Genomic DNA, 25,673 nt, shown 5'->3' with positions numbered 1-25,673 from the left:
ATTCCTGATCTTTACCTCCACCACTTGGTCTTGTTTCATAAACTCAACAATCACAAACCTGAATAACCTCCCAGGCCAGGTTGAGGTTCCCATGGAAACCTCATGGGAGGTTTCAGAGCGTCTGTCCTCTGCTCCCCAACATACAATGTTTCTTTCCTCCTTCATCAATTTAACAAAGTGTGTTTCATTTTTCCTATACAAAAGAGGTGGAAAACGTATTTAAATAAATAAGTAATAGTTAAAAAAATCTATTTTTTCTACCACTGAATTCATTAATCATCTATTCAGTCATCATTGCTTCAGAGAATCCAGCTTAGAGGTAGAGTTCATCAGAATGTCAAAGAAGAATAATGTTTAAAAGGAAACCAGAAAGATTGTTTCTAATCAATTGATATTCTATAGATTTCAAGAAAGAGTTTAAATTTGCTTTTTGGTTTTTTTTCCCCCTTTCCAATGTGGTATGTTATCATAGCTCAAAAATAAAAGGAAAGTATACAAAATCAGAGAAAAACACTGGTTCAATTCCTTCTTTCCATAAAAATGATTCCACTGATCACAAAAATCCTCCATCCTAAAAATGAAAGCTTATCGTCATCATCAAGCACCTCTTTTTTCCAGTTTTCCTAGCCTTAGCCAATCTTTGGAAGGGAGAGTGAATATTGCTGAACTACAAAATAATCTGCCCTTTAATAAGAAAAACTGGGAAGGTTTTATTTATTAAGACTTTCCTCTAGCTCCTTTAGTCAATAGTTTCTAATACTTTGTTTGGCAAATATATTTTATTTATTCTTCAGGATCATTGATCAAGGTATTTGCCTAAAGTAATCACCCAGTCATTAGGCAATTAGTTTCTCTTCTGGCTCTGCCACTAGAAAACTGTAATCTTGAAAATTACTGTATTAGTCAGATTTCACTAGGATTATCTGAGTAATAAACCTCCTCAAAACCCCAGGAGCTTTTAACAACAAATATTTATTTCTCCTTCACACTGTATACTGGTGGATCTGCTCCAAGACTATGGGTCAGGTTCAGGTATGCTCCCTGCATCTCTTATTATGCCGGGGCCCAGGTGTGGAACAGCCCCACTTGGGGCGTGATGCTCACGTGATGAGGGACAAGAGAGCTGGTGGGACTTCAATACTTCCACAGAGCTTCATCTCAGATCTGTTGCAGTGTCATTTCCATGCCAATTCTATTCACAAAAGGAAGTCACATGGCTAAGCCTACCATCAGTAGGATGGGGAAATATAATCCTCCCAAGAGAAGAGTGAATATTTGCTGATCAATAAAACAATCTGACTCAGTCCGCCATCTCAGCCACATTCATTTCCTTTTATACACAAAATTTACTCACGCTTTTAGAAGAAAGGAGGGCACCCAAAAGTCTCATCTAATCACGGCACCAGGGTCCAAGTCCAGGAACATGTGATAGTCCCTACACAAGGTCTAAATGTGGCTTCTCTTGATTTTGAGACCTATGAAATAAAAAAACACTTTATCTGTCTACACAGACACCTAAAATTACAGGACAAATCAGGTTAACCACAATAAACACTACCATCCAAAAAGGCAAAGAGTGGGAGACACAGACCAGTCACTGGTCCATAGTGATGCTGAAATCCTGCTGGGAAAACGCTGTGAGGACCCACTGTTCCTGGAGGTAGGGAATGGTTTGGAATGGTTTTTGATGAGGTCCCAGTTTGGCTCCCCAGTCCATTTTCTCCATGGCTCTTGGAACAATCCTCTGGGAAATCCTTTGTGCTCATTATTTCTTTGCTTATATCTTAAGGGGCTAGTGGGGTTTATGACATTTGGGTGTCTGAGCTGCTTTCTTAGGCTGCATCCAGCCCATATAATTGGGAGCCCAAGTGTCAGATCATGTTTAATATAGTTACAGGCCTTTTTAATCCAGGCTGACAGTAACAATAATCATACAACTCTTTCAGACACTTTGCTGACTTACGTTTTTATTCCAGGCTATAGCCATATGAGAATTCCTTTTGAACCATGTCTCTCTTACCAGACTTAGTTACAATGCTTTATGCTTATCAGTCCTCCCTGGGACCAAGTTCTTTGTCAATTTTCCTCAGCCATTTTATCCACCTGAAAGGAATTATTGTAGGCCACGTGAATCCAATCAGTAGTCTTAAAGAAATCTGTGATTGTCACAACCTTGATTTTGTTTTGCCCTGGAGCTGTGTCATGAGTATTAATCAGCATTTGAGGCTCAAGGGATTTCTCTGTTTTATCTTTAACCAACTAGAAATGAGAAATCATTTCATTTTCCAGTCCTCCAGGTTTCCATAGACTATGTTCCCTTGCAAATAGTATACATCTTCTCTCAGCTTATTCTTTCTTGTATTAGCTTTATAAATATATCAAATGACAACCAACTCCAAACACCAACTATGTTAAGTACATTCTCACCCTCCAAGGTATTTGCATTCAAAAGTTTAGCCAAATATTTCCTTATTGCATAACATGGGTTGCCATTTCTCCAGACACTTAAAAGTTTCCTTACTACATACCAACCAGCCCCAAGCCAATGACAGAGCTATCCATTTCTTTCCTATTATTATGAAAAACATTTCACTTCTAAGTGTCAGTATCTCCATTTGTTTCAGCTTTAAGTACATTATGCTCCATTACAAAAAAGTAAAAAGAAAAACATCTCTTATCGTAATGACCTACGTTACAAATGCTTACCTCTCATTCGCATTGCTTGTGTTGGCTGTAGCTTGTGTGCTGAAGCTGTGCTTCAGGCTGTGAATTGGATTTAGGTGTGCTCCACAAGTTGGCAGAAACTTGCAAGGTCTTTTAAAGTCCAGAGCTGTCAAAATGTCACTTCTGCCACATTCCATTGGCTAAAGCAAGTTACATGACCAAGCCCAACACTGGTGGGGTGGGGAAGTACATTTCTCTCAATGGCAAGAGAGGAGACTGAATATTTGTTGAAGAATAATACCATCTGCCACAGTTATTAAACTTTTATTGACCTTACTATGATGCGAGTCGATGAAAAAAGGATGATGTATAAGCATCCGTACTATGCAACTAATGATTAGATGCTAAAATATCTTCTCCGGTATTTACAGAAGAGTTTTAGTATACTAGTTATTACTTTGAAATCAAGCTGAAACATATCTACTCCTTGATCTCTATAGAAATGTCTTTATTCAAATAGTGTACTAACTTTCCTACTGTACATATCCTGAAGTAAATGAGCATGCACTAATGACATTTAGATCTGGTACTGCACAAGTTATATGTAACTCATGATTAAAATATCAGTGAGAAGTGACAGTCATTTCTTTAGCTATAATATTGAAACATATGAAAGTGAATTTATCACCCCTTTTAAAAAATTTTAATATCTTTAAACCACCAGAGTGCTACACTGAGTGTATTCAGCAAATAAGTTACGTTTTAGTACCACCAGAATATTCTCACTCGGCCTGTCAGCCAGGTTTGCCCTGGTTTCCCATTTGAAAAATAAGAAAAATAAGTTTTGCTATAACATGACCAGGCATAAAGCAAAACTTCTTCCACTTACTACCCTCTATCCTCTCTTCCCAACATCAATAGCAGGGGTGGGGGTGGGGGGGGGTTGAAATTCTTTTGAATTATATGCATTTTTAGCCTCTATCCTTCAAATAATATTTACCTACAAGGGTCAGACTTAGAACTGTCATCCCGAAGCTTACTGCCAAAAGGGAAGTGTGAACCACAGCAGAATGTGCTTCTCCAATGAGGAATTTAGCTTATCCACTCTCAGCACCTTTAAAAATCTCACTCAGCACCCTGAAAGTCATTTCAGGATGTTAACAGATCTCTGGCATTCTGCAATAAGCAACTGCGTCTGTGCTGTTAGTTTTGTACATGTATCCTAATATTCAGCCATTCTGTGACCATTATGTTATCCATTTGTCAAATCTCATGACTGCAGAGATAAAAGATTCAATGCTACTAAAGGAATTTTATATCCGCTGCTGATGTTAGTTTTCCAGCTGTCCGTTTTATAACAAGCTCCAATTTATAAGGAGGGGACGTACAACTACTTTCAAGGCAAAGAGGGAGGCCGTTAGTTCCAGAGTTGAGACCGTCTCCTCAGTTCTTCAAGGATAAAGTGTCATTTCATTCACTCATTGCAGTGGTTTGACCTGCTCTTGGATGTGAGCCAGAAAATACTGGAGTGAATGAAGGATGAAGTAAATTGCACAGAATTTTAATTCTTAAGGCATGTTCTTCACCTGAAGTCTCCACTTCTTCATAAATCAAAGTTGAGTCTAAGACCCAAATAAATTAAGCCTGCACTCTTAGATGTAAAGCCCATTCTCTACTATTTTCCCCCACTTTTCATATGTAATAAGAAAGACTTTTGTCTGAAAACAATTAAGGACTTTTGTCTGAAAATAAATGACAGAACTAAGTATCATGAAATAAAAAGTTAAAAAGAACCACTACATACCTGTTAGAATGGCTAAACTTCAAAGCACGGACAACACCAAAAGTTGACAAGCACGTGGAGCAACAGGAACTCTCATTCACTGCTCATGGGAACACAAAACGGCACAGCCACTCTGGAAGACAGTTCGGCAGTTTCTTACAAAATTAAACTTACTCATACCATATGATCAAGTGATTGTACTTCTTGGTATTTACCAAATGAGTTGATAACTTACATCCCCGCAAAAATCTGCACATGAGTGTATGAAGCAGCTTTATTCATAATTGCCAAACATGGAATCAGCTAAGACATTCTTGAATGAGTGAATGGATAATAAACTGTGGTACATCCATACAATGGAATATTATTCAACAATAGAAAGAAATGAGCTATCAAGCCATGAAAATATAGGGAGGAAACTTAAGTACATATTACTAAATGAAAAGAAGCCAACCTGAAAAGGTGACATAACTATATAATTCCAAATATATGACACTCTGAAAAATGCAAAACTGTGGAGACAGTAAAAAGATCAGTGGTTGCCAGGGCTTCAGAAGGAAGGAGGGTAGGAGAGATGAATGAGTACAGGAGTAGTGTTTTTAGGGCAGTGAAACTATTCTGTATAATCCTACAATGGTGGATACACGTTGTTATACATTTACACACAATACAATGTACAACGCAAAGAGTGAACCCTAATGTAAACTATGGAATTTAGTTAGCAAAAATGAATCAATGTTGGCTCATCAACTATAACAAATAATTATACAAATCTTGCACATTATAACATCTTGCACACTAATGCAGGATGTTAATAATAGGGGAAACTGTGGGAAAGAGAGAGATATATGAAAACCCTCTGTACTTTCTGCTCAATTTTCTGTAAACTTAAAACTGCTCAAAAAATTACATCACATAATGAATTAAAGAGAATTAACTAGGTTACAATATGTGGCATCATGAGTTAAAATTAATCAACTGATTCCAAAAGTTATACATGAAATAAATTTTATCACACATTACTTTTTATTTCATAACAATCCCAGATATATTTAGAAAAAATGTTAGAAAGAGGTATAAATACTGACGATGTATTTAAAAGCTGCATACTTTTAAAATATAGTAGAACCATGTATTGTAGAAAGTAAATTTTCACTTTTAAAACAATTTTGAAATTGAAGACATCATTAAATAGTTACTCTTATTCTGTCTTCTCCCATTGCCTTAGTTAAAGGTACCTATTATCTCTCGTCTAGAATACCCATTCATTTATTTGTTCAACATATATTGAGTACTTACTATATGCTAGGTATTGTCCCAGATATTACAGTAAAATGAGATAGATAAAGCAAGACCTCCGAGCTCAGGGAGCACAGCCTAATGAGACAAAGTAGATTTGATTCTGTAACAAACAATGTCAATATCTCAACAGCTTAACACAGTAAAGGTTAATTTCTAGTTTATGTCACAGCCTAATATGGATCGGGGTGGGGGTGGTAGGAGGTGGAAGTTGTTGAGGCAGAGTGTGCTCCACACAGTAACTGAGAAATTCAGCCTCACTCTATCGAGTGGCTCCATTAACTTAAATGTGTGATCTTAAAAATTGCTATATAAAGAGAAAAGAAAGAATATGGAAGACTGTGTGGGCGGTTTTATAGCCAAGCCTACTAGTTGTGTACATCATATGGTTCCAACCTAACTATAAAGGAGGGTGGGAAACAGAGTCTTTCTATTTGCCCAGGAAGAAATGAAATGGACTGATAAAGAACAGAGTGCTTCCTCTGTCATACAGACGTGTAAGAAAATATTTATCACACAATGGGGTAAGTGATATAATAGAGATAGGTGCAGGCAGTCATATTTTATTCAGAGGGAGTTTCCAAAGACTTTAAATTAAAACTCAGATAATTCAACTAATTTTCTCATAAAAATAAATGTAAATCAAACGAGGTGTTTTCTTAGATAATCTAACTCTCCAACTATTTTAGCACCTTTTTGCTTGAAAGTTCTTTTTCATTTTCCCAACCAATATCCAACATTTTGAAATTTCCTCTTTTAAGTGAATTAGCAAGATACATCATCCAGTATTTGGCCTTCTTGGCATTTCCACACATCCAACTTTCATTCTAAAGCTTGGGGACACATTTTTCAGCAAATACAGTAATGCCACCATTACAAATGACCTTCGGATAACACTACTAAAGGATATAAAAATATCTTGCATAATATTATATGATAAAATACAACCCCATACCCCCAAATCGCCCATAGACAGGCTGAGGCCCATAAACAAATTCACATAATACTGACTAAATATGGATAAAAGGGATGCCTGTTTACCAGCCAAATTGGTGCCACCGTGTGGCAATAATGTTAATACAGTTTGCCATTTCTTCTGCCTAATAGCTTTAAAAGTATGTGATCCTGGTGAAGATTTTTAATTTCAATATCTCAAGGTGTGGCATTGTTAGTATTTTAACTATTCAAATCACATAATAGACTTTGCATGGAATGTGACCAAATTTATAAACTGTTTTTTCAACAGCCTCATAAGCTACAGACTAATCTGTGATAGCTTTTGTATCCTTAGCCACTTCCAACTCCTTCCCCACGTCATCCCCAGAGAACTGTAAATAAGAAGCGCAAACCTCATCATGTTATTCCCTTAAGTAGAAGCCTTCAATAGTTCTTCAGTAAGACAAAGGCTAAACTCTAAAGATTTTAAATACAATCTCATACCACAAACATTTAATAAAAATCTACTAGATGCCCAGTACTTGAGAGACACAAAATTTTAAAACTCTTCACAATCTTTGCAAAACATACTCTTTCATTCATATTTTCCACCTCAATCCATCTTTGGCTCCATCATACCTAGCAGCTAGTCATTCCCTGACCGCAAGATCTTTTTTTTTGGTATATCCTTGCCTTTGAACATGCTATATCAGCCAGAGTTTAGTGTAGTAAAAAGATATTTCAAGCAGAAAGGGATTTAACACAGGAAATGAAATGCTCCTAAAATGACTAGAAGGGCTGGAAGAGGAGGATTTTTGGGGCTGCTACTGGACTGATGAGTTCAAAGACACACTTGACACTGATAACAGACCCAGGTGTGCTGATTCTGGCTCCTGCAATGACGTAACTGCCTTTAGATCCACTAGACACTGGAATATTAAGTCTAGCCGCTACAATGATTTTTAAATTCTAACATCTCTGGGGTATTATTTGCTAGTTAAACAGCAGCACGAAAATGGCTTCCACCACATTGCCACACTCTGAATTTCACAGGAATGCTTTTAGTTAGCATAAACTAATTTGCCTTCAGACCTAAGCTACCCGGAAGCCTGGGGAACATAAATTTTAGCTCTCTGCTGCCGATAGTTCAGGAATGCACATAGACGAATGTAGGAAAGAATGCTGAGTCACATCCAGAACATAGAAAATATCTGTCTGGATTGCATTCCACCCCTGTTCTCTGCCTTCTACAACACCCACTCCAACATCCAACTCTAGTATTCACTTCTATGTGGTGATATACCTGGCTGTAACTCAGGACCATAACATTGCTCAATTCCTGAGGGTACCATTCTCATAGAAGGTATTGAATACAAAGAACACATAGGCATCTTGGGTTCTGAGTGAAAGGTGCTTCCTGAAATTGTTCACCACTGTAGCCATGCTGTCAATCTGACGTTTCTCTGCTTCCACAAACATAATTGTGCTGGGATGTTTTGCTCTCTGTTGACTCCACTAGACTGTGTGGAGAGTTTTGGAGAGTTATCAACTCTGTCATGTATTTTTAGTGTGCACATGTGATCTTTCCTGAACTATTCAGTGTCTTTTTTCCTATTAAGGGTTCAGAATTAAGCTGGAACCAAAGAGAGGTACCTTAGTGTCATTGGTATAAGATATGTTCTCGTTAGCATTTTGTTGTAGTTGCAGTGAGGAACATAGTCACTGAGACCATACAAAGAGAACTGAGTTTCACCATGGGAACACACGTGAACAGGAGCATAAACTGAAGCTGAAAATCCGTCAGGAATCCAAGCAGCTCCAAGGATGAGCCATCCCCTGTCTCTTCCTCTCTTTCTCTGCAGCCACATTGCTTTACTGCTTCTCTCTTGCTCTCCGTGCATTTACACTTTCCCTCTTGCCAACTTTTCACCTTCATAAAGTAGCTCTCTTTTCTACCTGTTTACTCACATTTTTCTTCCTCAAAAATTTGACGTGCCTGAGATTTCATGGCTCCGACTAGATTCTAACAGCACCCTGTTTTGCATCTTTTCAGTCGCACTCCCTGTTGCTGTCTGATTCTATTTCCCATTCAAAATCTTGAGAGAAAGACTCTGATTGATCCAGCTTACCTTTTCATGAGAAAGTTTCACATCTGAAGACTGTTTTCAGCCTCTATGAGTCCGTTTTTCTTTCAGTGACTGCTGAAAACATTCTAGTTTCCAGGAAGAGAGTGTTTCAGGGGGGTTGGTGCATCCCAAACCAATAGGAAAATGATTTCTTTTTTTCCTTTTTTTTTGTTTATTGCGGTAACATTGGTTTATAACATTATAAAAATCTCAGGCGTACATTGTAATGTATTTCGAATTCTGTGTAGATTTCATCATGTTCACCACCCAAAGACTAATTACAATCCATCCCCACACACATGTGCCTAATCACCCCTTTGGCCCTCCTGCCTTCCCCGTTCGCCTCTGGTAACCACTAATCCCATCTCTGTTGTTATGTGTTTGTTTTTCATTGTTTTTATGGAAGATGATTTCTTATAACTCCTTAGGTAGTCATGAGTTACTTCCCACATCACAGTTTATCCCAATTATTCGTTCCTGGTTATTTTGGATGTATGTGCTTCACTGCTACGTGGTAGACAGTATCTAGATCTTTAAACAATCTGTGGTAGCTGCCAAGAACTATGAAGTGTTTGATTTTATCTTGCTTGCAAGCTAAGTTAGACTGCCACAGCTTCATGGCTGTGCAGAAGACACAATGCTCCTGGGTCAGAGAAAGGAAAGTTTATTGCCCACAGCAATAGCAATAGCCTGTGTATCCTCATTTTCCCGCACCAGTCCCAAGAGTCTTAATTACCACAGGGCAATAGACTAGGGCCATTGACACCTATACACACCATGGTTGTGTTACAGGAAAGGATTTTTTGGTTTAGCATACTCTAATCTCATATAAGACTAAAGCAAATCTGCACACAACCTTTGCTCAGCAGGGAGACGTTATCTTTATTATTCTGGTGAACAACAAACAAACCTGCTCTCTGTCCCAGAGGGAGACAGTACCTCTCTCTCCCAAGGCTATTTGCTATGCAAACATCTCAAAACAAAAGCTGTAAGATACTCCAAAACTTGAGAGACCAAGAGAGAATTTTCTCACATCAGTAGCTTACTCCGGCATACTCGAAGAAGATTGATCATTTCTCATCATGTTTCATGCAACCAAATGACAAGCTTAATTACATTTTATTTTTTAATTATTATCAGCAGGCATTGCTCACTTTTTCTTTTTAAACTGGTAATATATTAGAGTTATAAACTGGTTCCCGTGATATAAAAATTTTATTTTGCTCATCAATAAAAAATATAAATTTGCTTTGAAATCTTTGGACAATTTTACAGTAGTCTTTTGATGAATATCTGTTAAGCAATGTGTTAAATGAACTTAAGCTATATTTTGTTTTTATTCTGAGATTTTGCTAGACTTTTGGGAAGTTTATTAAAAGAAAAGAGACTAATATTTAATATTGATTTAGATGGTTCATAAAAATAAACTTGCACTCCTAATTTGTTGGGTTTTTTCAATGCAACAATGTCTTATTTTGCATAATAATAAATAGTGTCATTGATTCATACTAACATTTTACTATATATGTAACTGATTATCTGGGGTTTGCAATGATATGCTGGGTTTTTTATAAAAGCAAACATTTTTATAGCTGTGAGCTCCTTAAAATTATAGATTTCTAACTAAAATTATCCACATTTTTTCATGTTAAAATGTCTATTTAGAGCAAGTGATACAAAATTTTATAATCTCATCCTCAAACTGGAATCAGTTAATAACAATTAATAAAGAAAGATCTTTATAATGAGTATTTTTGAGCTAAGGAATAATGTTATTCCACAGGCATAATAATCAATGAGAAGTCACACATTTATAGTTTTCATGGAACAGCACATAAAAAGAGTAGGTCTTGAATTAATAAGTGGAAAAGATGTGCAAATCAAATATAATTACTCACTCTTAAAAGAGAAATAAACTATTTATATTTCTACAGAAATCACATGACAAAAATTCTACATTAATATATTCCCAACCTTTGAACAAGCTGTCTTCTATTTTACACTTACCTTGCCATTTCAATACGGAAAATTAATTATCAAATAAATTATCTAAGTTACTAATATTCAGGCTGATTGATCGCTTAAGGAAATATGAATGTTATATAAACAAACCTGCATCTTATAGTATCTTAGGAAAGTGATATTAGCCAATTTCCTATTAAAGAAGGAAGGAAAATTATCATGTATTAAGCCCATGTTATATGTACACCAGGCATTTTCATACACATTATCTTATTTAACACAAATGCTTCTTGTAAAATAAGTACTATTATCACTAGTTTTAAAAATAAGGAAATGAAATCCCATTGCGGTTCACATGGCGTCTTAGTAACATAGCCAAACTTCAAACTCAGGCTCCAAGATCTATATTTAGTGGAGAGAAAGACTAATTAATGTAAGGAATAACATAATCTGCCTGCTTCAATTAAGTCGAGACAAGGGTGTGATGAACAAATATAATCTAGTATATTTGTCCTTTGCTCGGGGAGATTGGTAGAGTCGCCTCACTGTGGATACAATGTTCTGAACGTGAATGAAACTCTTCTCAGTGTTGTGTAGATCATGCAGATCCAGAGTCAGGCTTGATTCGAATCCTGGCCCCACTATTTAATAGCTGTATGACTTTCTGTAAAACTTTCTGTCTTAATTCGTCATTTGTAAAATGGTGGTAATAATAGTGGCTAATTCTCCCACTTGTTCTGGGGATTAAATGAGATAATACAGGGGACACTCTTTTAATGGTGCCTGAATAAAGTACACATGCAATATATTTTTTGTCATTATTTCCACTATTCTCAAATACGAGCATAAATGTGTAACCTGAATATAACTGGGCCAACCTGGGCTACATTGTGATATTAATAAATAAACAAATATAAATACATTAAATTACAAAAGTTTTAATAATAATTCAAGTTTTACTGAAGGCATGACTACGCATCATGTAACAAAGCTTCCTAAAAAAATATTCTTTAGGCTTCTCTCTTTCCAGGTGTTAAGGAGGAGCTCTCTCAATTTCTAAGTTTCTCTCTGTGTCTCTGCAGTCAGTCTCTCTCTGTGTAATTCCCTTACCCTCAAAGCCAAGCTGCTTTTTGCATCTAGCATCCCAAAGCCTAAATACCTGGGAAATAGAATCAGCTTTTCTTGAAGGATACCGCAGTTTTACGGTTAATAATCATCCATTCTTTTACAAAGAAAGCTAACTTACACTGAAACTAATGAAGTTCAGTCTTCAGGGCCCTTGGGAAGATCCCTAGCAGTGTGTTCAGATGTTCATATATTTTTGCAAAATTTGCAAATGTTACTTATTTTTACTATACCCTTTTAATAATACTATCATTTTCCATCCTGACTCTCCTTCCAACGCATATTCTCTTATACTGAGAGTGGCGGGTAGAGGACTGGAGTGGCCACAGTATCTTGGGGATCTGCCTAAGGCAAAGTAGATGCATTTAGTTTAGGTTTGGGCTCAGTAAATTCTCTAACGGGATTCTTAGTTACTACTGTATATAGATAAATTAGTTCTAGCAAAATCTCACAAGTTAGTAAGTGGCAGAGTTGGGAATCAAACCAAAATTTGTCTGATGTTAATAATTCCTGAAGCTATTTGAATAGCCAGATACCCAGGTAGTCAAAAGTTAGTGCTTTCTTTCCTCTTTTATGGCTGGTTGCAGAAGGGGAGAATGCAACTCAGAGGAACCAGGATGCGTCTCAGAAAAGAAATGGGATGTGCTTCCTAAATGAGTTGGTTTATGCGGGATTAAGAAACAGGCCCTATGTCTAGATTGGATACAGTCAAAAAATGGGAACAATTTGGTGATTGGCTACTGTGTCCTTCCAAATCTTCTTGGATGCAGACAAGACAGATTTTAAGTTCGAGAGATTAATTAAGAGAAAGACTTACGAAGGATAAAGGGAAGAGGGAGCAAGAGGGGACAAGAAGAGTCTTCATTCCTGGATGCTGGTCTGACATTTGTGAACGGAGAGAGAGAAGAAAGGAAGATTGGGTAAAAAGAGCTTCAGAGTGCAGTGCAGCTCTGAGAAAATCCTGGCTAGGTTTATGTGGAACTCAACAGCAAAGGCTGTCCACTAGAGGAGCCCCATGTTGGAAATAAATAGCCAGGCTCTAGCACTGCCACCATGCTCAGTCTTTAGCTGGGGCAGCCCAGGAAAATCATGTCCTCAGCATGAATGCTGCAGTGAATCCCACCGGGGCTGCAGCTGGAGGCTACTGGCTACCCACATTCCCCAGAACAGGGAAATCTGAGTGATACTTTCATAGTTCCCACAGTCCTCTCCTTGCACTGTACAGATCCACAAATATTCACAAGAGAAACTCCTCCTTTGTTCCCATTGGTCTCTTTTCCTGAGGAGAAGCTTGCAAAAGACAGTTGGTGAGATAAAAACAATCCCCAGTGACTACAGTTGATTTCAGGGTCACGACTGGTATTAATCCTCTCTCTCCTCCACCTTGCATTCTAAATTTCCCAACCCTCAGCTATCACTTCTGCAGAATTTGGTGGCCTACATGGCAGTGTAAGCCAGATCCTCATTCTGGAAGAGTCTAAGCCACTACAAATCATACCCTTCTCAGGCCAGTGCTGCTGTATATGTCCCTTCACTGTTACAATTGAAAAAGGAAGTGCCAAGAGATGCCCAAGTAGGTCACCTGAGTCCCACATGTATTCCACTCTGCCCCAACTGTGTAAAGGCAGCCCTACCTCATCTTGCTCATCAAGCTCAATCACTCCTACTCTTCTTGTCTGCTGGATCCTGGACACAAGGAGCTACAGCTTGTGGTTCAGTGGAACTCTTTTTGTTTTCCTACTATAAGAGTACATCCTCTTTGGGGATCAGGACCTCTAGCCTTGCAGAACCCAGAGTTGCAGCAATTGGAAACACAAAGTCCTCCAGTGGCACATTGACAGAGATAGTAAGCAGGATCATTTTTGCTTCTACCACTTCATTCCCAGAACAGTGTATTCTTCCTATTGGAGATATAGAACTATATATAGAGGTCTCTAATGTGGTGCATCCTGGAGAGTGACACTCTTTCCTCACAGACTATTACCATCAAGCTGTCACTTCAAGTACACCTTCAAAATGCTATTCCAATGCTCTATCATGCCAGCTGCTTCTGGTTGGTGTGGTATGTGATACAATCAGTGGATGCCATGAAAATGAGTCTACTATCACATTGTCTTCATTGGTCAGTGAGTGTGGGATTTCCTGTCTGTGGATCAGGCACTCTGTAAGCCCCCAGGTAATGGTGCTGACAGGCTCTGAAGGCAGGAAAGGGAAGCCCATAGTCAGAACAGATACCCGTTCCTGTAAGGATGAATTTTAGTCCTTTCACTGCAGATGGGGCTCAATGTAGTTGATTTGCCACCTTATGGACAATTGTTCTCCTTGAGAAATAGTGTCATATTAGGGGTTCAGCATTGGTATCCATTGCTGGCAAGTTAGATATTCAGAGGCAGCAGTAGCTAGATCAACCTTGGTAAGTGGGAATCCATACAGTTGGTCACATGCATATTCTCCATTTCTGCCATGATGGTTACTCTGTTTATAGGTCCATCATGCCAGTTATTGGATGGCGGATGACAAAGGCTGGCCAAGTCCTTCTGTCAACATAGCTATTCAATGCCCTTTCCATGATAGGTACTTTCTGATGGATATGGAACACATGATTTTAACAATATCTTCACACTTCATCCTCATTCCTATATGCCCACCTACATGCCTTTACCTCCCATTTCTTTATTTCTGATTTTTAGTACTTTTCTTTCCAGGCCAGCACATTTGTCTCTGCCTAAAAGTTTGTATATATTCTCTCTTTGCACTACTTCTCCTTCCACAAAAGTGAATGTCCAGCTTCACCACTCACAGCTCCCCACATTGGGAAGATTTTTCTGCATCACTGTTCATATATGTGCTGATCCCCATACTTTCCAAATATCAGAATCAACATGAAGGCAAAGGACGTTCCCGTCCACCAAGACCTTTTCCCAAGTTGCCACTGGTGAAATCTTCAATAATTGCACCACCACCTTGTGTCAGACACTACTTGTGATCCTCACACCACTTGGGGTCCTCTTTGCCAGTCAGGTGATAAGTAACCCAATCCTCAAATCCATCCTTGCTCCTGCTTTCTCGGTCTAGTTGCCGTTCCAGCTGTGTCAGATGATCCTTTGGAAGCAGATGCCAAGTGGGAATTAGATATGCAAGAGATTTCTTAGGGGAAATATCTGTGAAGAGTAAAGCGAAGAGGAAGGAGGAGTAGGCAGGGAGAGTCTACAGACCGCCATGTTGGTCTGACACTTGTGAAAGGAGATTGGGTAGGAAGAGCCTCTGACTGCAGGGCTGTGCTGAGAACATCTTGGCCAGGCCAGTGGAGAAACCCAGAATGTCTACTAAAAGAGTTCCACATCAGGTAGAGATGTCCCAGCTCTAGTACCCCTGCCAAGTGTAGTCACTGGTTTTGAGTAGCCCAGGGACAATGTGGCTTTGGTGTGAACTCTGCAGTAAATCCCCAAAGTGGGGCAGCTGGAGGCCAGTAGCCACCTGTTCTTCTTGCAGCATGAGGTCTGAACGGTGTACCATCATGACTGCTACAGGCATCTTAACACTTTTTATCTAGGAGGAATGATGATTAAAGCAGAATTAGAATTGTTTTTGAAAAGAAACAGCAACCTCTCACGTTAGTCAGGAGAGGGGGATGTTTAGTCCCTTTTATGGTTGCAGAGTGACATTTTCTTGTCTGAGCATTGTTTATGTGAGTTAAGAACACCATGGACTGGCTGCCAGCAGAGCCATTTTTCATTTTCTCCTAATATTAACAGTGCATTATATTATCTTATGCTGTCTTTGTGATCCATCAACAGACCTTTAATACTCAACTTACAGGGGCCGGCCCGGTGACGCAGCGGTTGAGTTTGCACCTTCTGCTTCAGTGGCCCAGGGTTCACTGGTTTGGATTCTGGGTGTGGACATGGCACCGCTTGGCAAGCCATGCTGTGGTAGTCATCCCACATATAAAGTAGAGGAAGATGGGCACGGATGTTAGCTCAGGGCCAGTCTTCCTCAGCAAAAAGAGGAGGATTGGCAGCAGATGTGAGCTCAGGGCTAATCTTCCTCAAAAAAAAAATCAAAAAAAAAAAAAAACAACTTACAGGCAATACAGTTTATCCGCAATAACTTTCCAGCATATGATACCATGCCCCACCTTCCTACCTGGCCCCAGCACACTTTTCTGATGGAATCACTTGCCGATGCCCTACTCTATACTACATCCTATTCTAACCAAGTACCTTACTATCGCCAGACCATGCCTTTGTTCAAGCTCTTCCCTTGGCCTGAAATGGGCTTGCCCATGTCGTATGTATACAGGATCTTGTTAATTTCTTGCTGATTTAACATGAAACATTAACATCAGGAAAAAATAATACACAGCTCATATAATGCCACTACAATGAAGGCATTGACACTACAATGAAAGACATTGTCATGATTAGTCAAGATTAATCATGGTACAAGAAAATCTAAAATGCCCTAAAATCACACAGCTCACTTTTGAAATAAACTAGATGTAGATTTATTTAAATATGACCACAATCCTAAAAGTTTACAGCATATTTCCAACAACAAGTTGAAAATCTGAAGCAATCATTTCTAAATCATCAATAATAAGAAATACATTTTGACCCACCGTGCTATAGGAAAGAATAAACTACTTCTCTATTCTCTCTATAGCAGACAGTACTATAAAATTGCATTCATATGAAGAAGTAGATTAGACTATACATCAAAATAATGTAGGAAAAATTTAATATAGGCTTGTATCTGGCAGTTAGCATCATCTATGTGCTATATCTGCCAGAGTGAAAAATTTAAAAATATTAATATGGAGTGTTGAATGTGTTTTAGGATATCAATATATGAGTATAGTTCTGATGGGAATATAAATTAATATAACCATACTGAAATAAAACTCAAAATTTTAAAATTATTTCTTGTATTTTTTGAAGGAGAAATTCTTAGGCTTTCAGTAAATATACCAAACAATGTGTATTGGCTTGAGAGCACTTAAGCAATTACATTTTGACAAAAATGAGAACCCATTATCTGTTTTGAAATATGAACGTTGTAGTAGAATAGATAGATACCAGACTGAAAATTAGAATAGCTAGTTGCTAGGCTCATTTCTACAATAAATTAGATTTTTTCCTTACTTTGGTCAAGTCTTTAAATCAGCTTTTTTATCTGAAAAATTAAAGGATTGGCCAAAGTGTCTTGCTATTCTAAAATTATAGGATTATTATCATTAATCCACTGGAATATGTAAAAATTATCATTACAAAACATTCTGCTTTGCACTGTGACACAAAACCAATTAAAACTTTCTAGTATCATAACAGCTTAGTCAATGATTAGTATTATCAGTCAGTATCAATGTTTTTCAAGCTCCCATATAAGTATATTTTAGAAAAATTTTCTATTGTATTCAAGATAACTTCTTTTTTAGAAAGTAAACAGAAGAATATTTGCAACTGCCAAGGCCAATTGTACCTATATCAAGTGTAACATAGGCTCAGAAAACAGTGGCTTGAATAGGTAGACATTTTTTCCATGTAAAACAAATCCAGAAACAAGCCACTCAAGTTCATGAAGTCCTTATAGACCCAGATTCTTTCTTACTTTCTGCATTTCCTTCTCCAGAGTGATGGTCATCATACAAAATGGCTGCTAAAGCACTAGCCATCATATTTGCATTTCACATAACGGGTTGGAGGAAAGTCCAGAAACGGTAATAGCTCCTTTTAGTGGATTTCCTAAAAATAGCACAACACTTTTGCTATAGCTCATTGGCCAAAATGTAGTCACATGACCATAACTAGCTTCAAGGTAGGATGGAGAATGTCTTTACATTTCCTTGGACTGTAATGTGTCCATTGAACATCAAGGTTGTTATTAGCAAGAAAGTAGAGAGGATAGATGTTAGTATACTGCTACCAATCTCTGCAACAGCACGTTTACCTTATCTTCTAAGAAGTTATTGCAACTACCCTTATTTCCAAGAATTTGTTTAGGTCCTGGCCCTCCAGTTTCTTCCCTGTTTCTGTTCCACTGCCTTAACTTGATTTTTTTCTTTTTTGGAAGATAATTTCTGATGATTCTTTTGGACATTTGCTTTACTTCTGATCTGGCTTCTTCCCAAGATGGCCTCTCAAATCATTGCGTCATCTTGGCTCAGCCACTTAAGCCGACAGTCAGGTGATCCAATCTCCCATCTCCAGGCCTAACTCAGTTAGTTACAGCTCCAGCCTGAACCTAATTCTCTGGCTCCCTTCCTTTCCAGGAGGAGACATTATCCGCTAATACTCTAAGCTTTTACATTGTCAACTGGAACCCTAGTTTTACAAGCTTTTTCTAAATTTTATACAGGGGTAGGTTTTCACATTTCAGACCAATTGCTCAGTGACTATGTTAATTTATTCATTCATTCCCTTATTCCTAAAAATGTATTGAGTATCCACCATGCACCAGGCCTTGAATAGCAGACGAGTCTTTTTCTCCCATATTGACATATTTTTACAAAATGCACTCTCAGGATCCAGCAGCAAAAGTGGATTAATAATATGACTTTTTTTCCCATCAGAACTCTTTGCCACATAAAACAAGGAATCACTGTGTACTTTCACAATGCCTCCCAGTCTAATATTTCAATATTTCAAGACAGTTATAGCACATTTCCTTATTTATCTCCCTAACTCTTTCAATTCCTATGTTTCAGTTATTGGCCAGTATTCTTTGGCACTTTCCAGTGGATATTCTTATACACCTTCCAGCAGAAATAGCTTCAAAGAATTCGTCTATTTACTGTTACTGATTACGCAACACATCATTTTTGACAGCCATAGCATTACTTCCTAGAATTATGAGAACTCATTGTACTAAACTGGCAATTGATGGAAGAAGTATAAAAATAATTTCCCGAGAAAATAGTGTAAAATAAATTTAAAACAATTTAAAGTATTTCTTATGTCAAATGCTTTCTAAATATATTTCAATAATCTGGAGGATACAATGGCAGAGAACATTTCTGGAAAGAATAAAGTGACTTAATGTAGGCCCTTAGTTTCAATGAGCTCAAATTCCTGGCAGTGAGGTCAAATTCTTGGCAAATCACCAAATGTGTGACTTCTGATATGAGTTTTTAACCAAACATGGGGATCAGAAAGCAAAGACATTTTCTGCTAACAGGGGTTTACTGTTATGATCTCAAAGTCTAAATGTGAACTTGGAATTTCTTAATGCTGCTCCATCATCCAAATTTTAGAAAATCAAATAGAACATCAAAAAAGTACTTCTTCTTTTCAGACATTGATCTCTTTCTCTCCTTTTCTTCATCATCAAAGTTATTCAAATGATTATACTTTTCTCATCCATTTTGTTACCACATCCATTTTTGTTACTCTTAGAATTTGTGATCTTACCACAAGTATTAGCTAGAGTAGGATAAGTTTTGCTGCAGGGATAAATAAATTCCAAAACTATAATGGATTCACGCACACACACACAATATATTCTTACCTGCAGAAAGTCAGCTGCAAGTCCAGTGGCTCTCCAGAGTAACTCCCTTCAAATGAGTCAGGGATCTAGATTGGTTCTGTCTGGTGGTTCCAGAATCTCAACGTACAGCCACCAGAATCATAGTGGTTGGAAAGGAGCAAGCTGAAGGGTCATGCAACAGATTTTCATTGCCTCAGCCTAGAAGTGACACATGGAAGTTATGTCTGCTCACAGTACATTTGTCATAACTAAATCACACGACTTTACCTATTTACAAGAGCCTTGCTATGTATAGGGCTCCACAAATTCAGAAAGAAAAGAATCAAATATTAGAAAGCTTTAGTAGTGTTTACCACACCACTTCACTGAAACTGCCCTGTTTATTTTTTAAATGTAACAATACTTTCCCAATGCCTTATATTTATTAATTTTATTATAATTTCCTTCCTACATTTTTTCTGTTTCAAAATTTGCATATACTCAGAACTCCTTTTTAACCGTTGATCAAGATTTCAGGAATCTTTAAAAAAAAAAAAAAAGCAACAAAATTTGTTGGCCTCTGTGGTCTGCACCATAAAGAATTCATCTAGATTCCTTTCTTGACCACTCATTCTAAACCTACTGGCTGTGCCTTGGTGTCTCTGGTTGCTGTGGAGAACTGAAGCTCTCTCCTCTCATATTCAGAAAGGACAGTGAGAACAGAAACTACGCTTCACTGTGTATGTTAACAGCAATTTATTATTCTTTGCCTTACCAACAGATCATGTTGGTTATATTTGCGGAGCCAAGAAACTATTTATTTCTTTTCCGATTTCTGCTTCTTTGCCTCTGTTTCTTTGCTGATTATCTGATTTCTGTTTCTTCTAAACAAAGATTGCATCTGTGTTTAAAAATGTTTTCTTTTTTTCCTAATTTTAATTTCGCTGCTGATTCCGTCTATTATCATTATCATCATGATCATCATCTTTGGCTCTACGCTTTGGAGCCAAGAGTCGGTCTAGTCCAGCCTCTACCATTCATAAATCTAGCTCTTAGAACTCCAAGGTAAATCTGCTTTCCCAAATAACTGCTTTTCCAAGAGGATAAAGCAGACCATTTATTTACATTAATGATCCCACTTTTCTCCAAGTTACCTGTAGTAGATTGAATAGTCTCTCCAAATTTATACCCACCTGGAACCTCAGAATGTCACCTTATTTGGAAATAAATTTTTTGCAGATAGTTAAGGATCAAGCGGAAATTGAACTGGATTAGAATGTGTCCTAAAATTCAATGACTCGTGTCCTTATAAGGGAAGAAGACACACAAAGGCACAGAGGAAAAACAAAGAAGAAAGTGATGTGAAGAGAGAGGCAGAGATTGGAGTGATGGATCTATAAACCGTGGAATGCCAAAAATTGCCAAGAACCACCAAAAGCTAGGAAGAGGCTGGTAAGGATTCTTCCTCAGAACCTTCAGTGGGAGTGTGGACCTACTGACACTTTGATTTGGGATTTCTAGTCTCCAGAACAGTGAGAGAATAAATTTCTGTTGTTTTAGCCCACCAAGTTTGTGGTAATTTATTGTGGCAAACCTAGGAAACTAGTACAAATTTTCACCTAAACTAGAAAACTTGGAATTATCTTTCTTTTCTTTCACTCTCTTGTCCATTCTTATCTCACCTACTTCCATGGCAAAAAATTGCTACCAAGTCATGTAAGTTTTATTTCCTAGTTGTATCCTTTCCTCAGTCTCTGCGTTTTACAATTGTCATCACAGCTCTGCCAGCTTAAATCACAATATGGTTCTTATCATGTAAGTAAAACTTTCAAAAACTTCCCATCAGTCTCCTTTGCTTATGAGCTAAATAAAAATTCTTCAGCTTGACATTCAAGATCCTCAAATGACCCAGCAATATTTCCAACTATTCTAATCTAAGATCCATCCTTTTTGTTTTCTTTTCCATGAGTATTCCGTACTGTTACAATTTGTGGAAATGTAGTCTTCCCTTTAAGTTGTTTCTGATTCTTCTAACTTAAAATATTAGCTCACTTTTAAAAGTCCAATAACTTATTTAACTTCGAATGAGTTCTATTTTGCCTTATAATATATTTATATATGTCTTCCCCTTGCCCTGTCCAACTAGAATATAATTTCTCTGAAAACAAAACTATACTGTTATTTACTCTTATTTGTCGTGCATATAGAAGACTTGTGAATTAAGTTGGCATTTGTTGAATTAACCTGAATTTGTCAACTGATTTGGGACTAGTATATCCAGAGACTCTGTAAGGTTGGACCTTTGGGAGGAGGAGGGACCGGATTAGCAAACTGCTGATGTCAATCTCATTTAAGACACACCCACAGAAGGTCAAATATGTTTTCAAAACTTACTTTTTGTTTTTCTTAAGTAAGGTAAGGCTAACTTCAGTGTTTACTGGGATATTAATCCTTGTAAATATGTAGAAACTTTTTAGAAAGCTATATGGCAGTTTTATGATTACACAGGTGTTAGAGTCTATGTTGACCACTATTTTGCTGAATTCAAAGACTAGTATCTAGATCCAGGGAAGTGTAGGGAAAAAATTTGTGTTTCCCTGGAGAACTGTGTGGTTGAAACTCCAGAGAACACCCTCTGGGTTATCTGATCTGAGTCTATGGAAACTATGAAAGCTATTTACAACTCCATAAATTGTGGATAACTGACAGCAATGCAAAATAGTTCTTGTCTAAATATGTGCAAACTCTGTCCCGTCCCGTAGAGGTTTCATTGACAATCCCTTACCAGCACGGAATAAAGAGTTTTGCCTCTATTTGCACACTCATTTCAATATTCCTGATCTCTAAGTGTGTCCATCCTTTGGATTGCTTTGGAACCAGTTATTACGTCTGCCTCGTTTCCTCATTGGTTCTGAGTTTAATGAAATCTGGAAAATGTATTCATTTTAGTATCTGCATGAAAGTCATGATTTTGCCCGTATTTGAAAATTAACTTTTAACAGAAGTGAGCCCCTATTTCATTCTTCCTGGTGTTGTTATGAATTCTGGCAATCACACTGTAAGTTGGCCATTGGATAAACTGGAAAAGAACAAGAGAAGGATCACCAAAATGTAGGGAAACCGCATAAGCTTCCCTAAAATGAACATTGAAAAATTGCGGGAACTTCAGGTTGGAGAAGAGTCATCTAAAAGGGAAAGATTATTGTTCTCAAAACACCTAAAGAGCTGCCATGTGGGAAAGTGACTGGTCAGGTTTTACAAGTTTTCAGAGGACCAATTTGAAAAATTTGGTGAAGTTTACACAGAGGTCAATTTTGACACAATGTAAATCCAAACTTGCCAACAATTACTACTATATGGAAACAATTTCGTCAGCTTTGAGACATACGGATTTCTTTGTCTCCATGGGTATTCAAGCAGAGTTTGGACAAGATCTTATTAGGATTCTTTTACTATTGATTAAATTATTCGCTATAGAATTGGGCTAGGTGCTGTATGGCGGATTTCAACCCCTGGGTTACCAATTTCATGATTCCATTTGATCCTGGTGGTGTATGTGGATTGGAACTCCTAGAACTCTAGCATCATCCTGAATATGCTCTCCTAAAATTACTGTAATTCATGTTTTTGTAGTGGATTGTTAAGGTGAGGCTTTCCTACTGTCTGGGAGTTTTGGCTCAGGTCCCAAAGCTGAGGACAAGGCATGATAAGAACCCTTGATGTGGGTGATTTAAGAGAGTCACTTGTAGAGAATGGAGGGCTTGTCAGCTTGCCGGAAACATAGAAATATATCTCTGCACCCAGCTAGGTGCTCACGAAGCTGCAGAAACGAAGGCTTTTTCTCCAAACACGGTGGCAAAGCACTTGAGAGTTTGTGATCACCGGGGCTCGGGGCTCGTGGCTCGGGGGCGAGTGGTTGGTTGAGACCGTGATGATTGATTCTCCCCTGGGAGAGTCAACGTCTAGGATTAGAGTTACTTGAAAATCAGAACAAAGATTGCGGCAGCCAGGGGAGTGGCCAATCTGTAAAGAATTTGGTGGGCAAAAGAAGTGTCATATTTCCCAAAGCCAGAGGCAATAGCCTGGAAGGAAGCCAGGTGTGAGTCATCGGGAAAGAACGTTACACCAGTGACTGCTCCTCTGTGAATACAGTTGGGGCAAGAGTTGAGTGGCAATTGTAAGGAAAATGTTAGCCAAAAAATGTACTGCTTAAGTTAGGAAACAGTACAGTGTTGGAGAAGGGGGGGTGGAGATTGCAAAGGGAAGTTCCCAAATCCAAAAGGAGAGAAACATTATTTGGGCATTTGCCATGACAGAAGGCCCATATTCCACATTGCAAGAGCGCCAGTCCCTTAGGAATGTGTCCTTTCCCTCTCATTCTTCCACCCTTTCCTCACCTAGGGAGCCATCGCCACGTGGTGAGAGGAGAAGGGGTAGTGGGGCAGCAAGCTGGGCAAAGAGTCAGGCAACCTACTACACCGCGCCCTCCCCCGCCCCCCACCCCGTGCCAAACTGCAGAATCCTACGCTGTGTCTCAACTGGGACAGAAGAAAATTATGACATTAGAATGGAGCAACATTTTAATGACTAAAAATAAGAGTGTACTAATATCCAAAAGGCCCTGGAAGGCTGGGGCCTCTGGCCAATATATTTTGCAGAAGCAGGAAAGAAGAGCCCAAAAGGTAGGTCTGCAGAGCTGAGGTGGGAGAAGAAGTTGTTTCAGCTTGCACCCCATCGAGTGCAGCTAATTTAATGAATCTGCTTCAATTGTCACAGCAAACTTTCTTGTCCACGTTCCTGCTCACTCTTCACGGTTATGTATAGATCTGTTGATAACATCGCCCATTCTATGATTTGAATTTTGTATCATTCAGTTAACACCGAGCTCACAGAAATTGCTGAAGAAATTCTTCTTTTCAATGCCTGATAGGATATACAAGTTTTCCCTCTTTTCCGTCTGTCTTTTCAAATACAAAATGTAATAAATTTTGGACTTATTTGAGAACACTAGTTTTTTTTTTTTTTTAAAGATTTTATTATTTCCTTTTTCTCCCCAAAGCCCCCCGGTACATAGTTGTATATTCTTCATTGTGGGTTCTTCTAGTTGTGGCATGTGGGACGCTGCCTCAGCGTGGTCTGATGAACAGTGCCATGTCCGCGCCCAGGATTCGAACCAACGAAACACTGGGCCGCCTGCAGCGGAGCCCGCGAACTTAACCACTCTGCCACGGGGCCGGAGCCAGCCCCTTGAGAACACTAGTTTAACTGATAGGTTGATATGTGGCTGGAGGAATTTTTTCCTCCTCCTCGACCACATCCTTCACCAATGACACTCTATTCTCTATTCGCTTCCAGCCTGGGACACAAACAGGGGAGGGAAATATTAATATCATAAATGGGATATTTTAAAAATAAATTGAAGATAGAGGATGTGCCAGACACTTGTTTAGCATAATATTGGCCCACACGTTGTTGAAGGTGCTCTAGCCAGAGGTTAAATTTTGTATTCAAGATCTGATTTTCTTTTACATAATCCATCTAGAGGCTAAATGATTTTGAAACTCTCAGTCCTATCTCCTCCTCCACCCCTGGAGGATGGGGAGAGGGAAGGGGGAAGGGATGGCTAAAGGCCAGGAGGGTCGCTTGTGAAGGGGTTAAGAGGACTTGGTGAATGGGTGGGAAAAGAGATGGAAAGGGAGAGTCAGGGAAGAAACTAGGAGTGTTCTACGCTTGTAGTCACTACGAGTCACACTCCTACAACACAGCCCCGATGCTTGGCAACTGAGCTAGGACTAACATGGAAAAAAACCAGGGCGCTCAAAAGTTTCTGGCTCTTTGGACTTTTTATGGGCCAAAATATCTACCTGTTGTCCTTCTTGACCCGTTTCTAATTCAGTCTCCATGTCGCAAATAGACTATCTTCTTAAAATACCGTTCAAATCCAGTCATTCTTCATACTCCTTCTTGCCCCAGGACACAGTCCAGACTCTAGACTAGGCCTACAAACCTTGTTTACTTCTCCACCCTTAGCGTTAACCCCTCCCCTTCCTTAGTCCTCAAGAGCCAATAATACCACGTATCTTTGTTTCAATTCCCTCAATAAGCCATGCTCCCTCTGGCCTCCTGTTCTTAGCACACTTTGTTTTTTCTGATTAGAATTTTCTCCCACCCCATATTAACCTAAATATCTCCTGTAAGTCCTTGATATCTCCGCTTAGAAGTACCTCCCTCTGGGAAACCACCCCTGCCCTGTAATCTGGCTTAAATTTCCTTTCTATGATCTAAAGAAGCCTGCTCTTTTTCTGGAATAGAGT

The 25,673-nt window shown here is 38.5% G+C and overlaps 1 long non-coding RNA gene across 1 annotated transcript; it reads right to left on the bottom strand.

Moving 5' to 3' along the window:
• Positions 1–1,353: 1,353 nt before the first annotated feature.
• LOC123284390 (uncharacterized) lies at positions 1,354–8,913 on the bottom strand. The gene is made up of 3 exons (XR_006525260.2): positions 8,812–8,913; positions 4,469–4,580; positions 1,354–1,475 (listed from the first exon to the last, which is right to left on the bottom strand). It is a non-coding gene; the product is annotated as an uncharacterized lncRNA (long non-coding RNA).
• Between the last annotated feature and the right edge of the window lie 16,760 nt (positions 8,914–25,673).

This window comes from Equus asinus, chromosome 3 (genome assembly GCF_041296235.1).
Source record: "Equus asinus isolate D_3611 breed Donkey chromosome 3, EquAss-T2T_v2, whole genome shotgun sequence".
Classification (NCBI taxonomy): domain Eukaryota; kingdom Metazoa; phylum Chordata; class Mammalia; order Perissodactyla; family Equidae; genus Equus; species Equus asinus.
Note: the sequence above shows the minus strand (reverse complement) of the source record. Positions and strands in the feature narration are given on the sequence as shown.